This window comes from Artibeus jamaicensis, unplaced genomic scaffold (genome assembly GCF_021234435.1).
Source record: "Artibeus jamaicensis isolate MK-2021 breed Jamaican fruit bat unplaced genomic scaffold, CSHL_Jam_final scaffold_916, whole genome shotgun sequence".
NCBI lineage: Eukaryota > Metazoa > Chordata > Mammalia > Chiroptera > Phyllostomidae > Artibeus > Artibeus jamaicensis.
The window spans coordinates 25,430,917-25,433,665 of NW_026522059.1; the positions used below are offsets into that span (position 1 = coordinate 25,430,917).

General features: G+C 42.1%; 1 non-coding gene across 1 annotated transcript; it reads right to left on the reverse strand.

Moving 5' to 3' along the window:
- Positions 1-1,463: 1,463 nt before the first annotated feature.
- Positions 1,464-1,568, reverse strand: LOC119040417 (U6 spliceosomal RNA). Its single transcript, XR_005080858.2, has one exon. It is a non-coding gene; the product is annotated as a U6 spliceosomal RNA (small nuclear RNA).
- Positions 1,569-2,749: the final 1,181 nt, after the last annotated feature.

Genomic DNA, 2,749 nt, shown 5'->3' on the forward strand with positions numbered 1-2,749 from the left:
ACAGATTGTATCAAGCAAGGCAGTGAATCCAGAGACCAGTTCTGGAGGCTACTGAAGTGGCTCAGACAGAGATCAGAAAGGCTTGTCCCACAGTAGTAATGCCTTTCAAACTTCAGGGCTTCAGAATCCCCTGAACGTCTCCCTCCCCACAGTTTCTTATTCTAGAAAAACCTTTACATTTTATTTTTTAAACATTTTTTCTACTTATTTTTATTGTTTATTCTATTACAGTTGTTGCAATTTTCCCCTTTGCCCCCTCCACCCAGCCTACCCCTCCCGTCCACGGTCAACCTCCTCTCCATTGTCCACGTCTCTGAGTCATTGACACATGTGCTTTGACTAATCCCATCGCCTTCCTTCCACCTTTCCCACCCCCTATACTTCCCTCCTACAGCTATCAGTCTGTTCCATGTTTCCATGTCCCTGGTTCTATTTTTCTCATTTTTCTTGTTAGTTTATTTTGTTCATTAGATTCCAGTTATAAGTGAGGTCATATGGTATTTGTATTTCATGGGTTCGCCTGTTTCACTTAGCATAATGCTCTATAGTTCCATCCACACTGTCACAAAAGATAGGAATTTCTTCTTTCTTTCTGCTGTGTAGTACTTCATTGTATAGATGTACCAGTTTTTTAATCCACTCCTCTACTGATGGGCACTTAGGCTGTTTCCAGCACTTGGCTATTGTAAATAGTGCTGCCATGAACATTGGGGTGCATAGGTTCTTTTGCATTGGTGTTTCAGGGTTCTTAGGGTAAAATCCCAGCAGTGGAATTGCTGGGTCAAAAGATAGTCCGATTACTAGTTTTCTAAGGAAATTCCATACTGCATTCCCACCAACAGTGCACTAGTGCTTCCTTTTCTCCACACCCTAACACTCGTTTGTTGGTTTATTAATGACAAACATTCTTACAGGTGTGAGGTGATACCCCACTGTGGTTTTAATTTGCATCTCTTTGATGGCTAGTGATTCTGAACATCTTTTCATATGCCTATGAACTCTCTGTATGTCCTCCTTGGAGAAGTGTCTGTTCAGGTTCTTTGCCCATTTTTAAACTGGGTTGTTTGTCTTCCTGGTGTTGAGCCACTTGAGTTCTTTGCATATCTTAGGGATTAAACCTTGTCCGATGTATCACTGGCAAATACCTTCTCCCACACAGTCAGTCCTCTTTTCATCGGATGATGGTTTCTTTAGCCATTCAGAGGCTCTTTAATTTGAGGTAATCCCATTTGTTTATTTTTCACTTTATTTCCCTTGCCCTAGGAGATGTATCAGTAAAAATATTGCTGTGTAGGATGTCCAAAATTTTATTGCCTGTGTTTTCCGCTAGGACTTTTATGGTATCACGACTTATACTTAAGCCCTTTATCCATTTTGAGTTTATTTTGGTGTAGGATATAAGTTGGTGGTGGTCTACTTTCTTTTCTTTGCATGTACCAGTCCAGTTCTCCTAACACCATTTAAAAAATATGGAACGTTTCTCAGATTTGCATGTCATCCTTGTGCTGGGGCCATGCTAATCTTCCCTGTATTGTTCCAATTTTAGTATGTGTTGCTGAAACAAGCACAGATTTTTGCATTTTAAACAAGCTCCCAGGTGATGCTGCTGCTGCTGCTCTGCAAACTGCCCCCCCCCCCAGAAGATTTTATTTATCTTTAAACAGAGGGGAAGGGAGGGAGAAAGAGAGGGAGAGAAACATCAATCAATGTGTGGTTGCCTCTCATGCACACACTGCTGGGGACCTGGCCTGCAACCCACGCGTGTGCCTGACTGGGAATTGAATGTGTGACCCTTTGGTTCGCAGACTGGTGCTCAATCCACTGAGCCACACCAGCCAGGGCTGCGAACCACTTTCTGAGTAGCACTGGCTAGACTGGAGATGGAGGATATGGACAGATGTCAATATACAGAGTCTGGCAGAGGTAAGGCCTGTTTGAGTGTGGTTGGTAGGGTAATAATATGGGTGTAATAATTGATAGCTCTAACTTGAATATTTCACTTATAGTGTCATATGGTGTGCTTGAGTATGATGTTGTTATGTTACAGAATTACATGCTTATGACTTTCTAATGAAATATTTTGTAATAAAAAGAGGTGTTATTTGTGCCAGACCCTGTATTTTAGAAGTAGAGTCAAAGGATTTGCTAATGGATTGTGTTTGGAAGACAAGTGAAACAGAGAATCAAGAACGACTCAGGTTTCGGTTAAGCAGCTGAGGAACAATTACTGGCATGTGTTGAGAGTTGAAATAGAGGGAGGGGCAAATGGAGAAGAAAATTGGGGCATGTTAAGATTCGGAGGCCTATGAGATGTTCACATGGACATGCCAGTCACAAGTTGAGGTGTTGGAATGAGAGGTCAGAACTGGGGAGACCTCAGCATAGAGATATGGATGAAAAGGGGGCTCCGTGGAAAGTAACCTCACAGGGTGATCTGATCATAAATTCCTACCTGTGAAGGTCATGGTGGGTAGTCCAGCCCCAGGCCTATAACTTCTTCAGTGAAAGGGTTTTAAGCCAGCCCTCTCCATTGTTCTTATGCATCTAGGTTAACACACCTTTGAAATACCAGAAGATATACCCCTTAAAGTCATAACCACCCTAGAGAGCATATATCATTTATCCTGTAATCCAATCCTGCCTCGTTTTCTCCCCTCTTGCATTCCCTCCTTAATTTCAAATGCATAAACAAAACTGCAAAACTGTTATCCTCCAGAGCCTTTGAGACCTTGCCATTGTAATCAGTTTG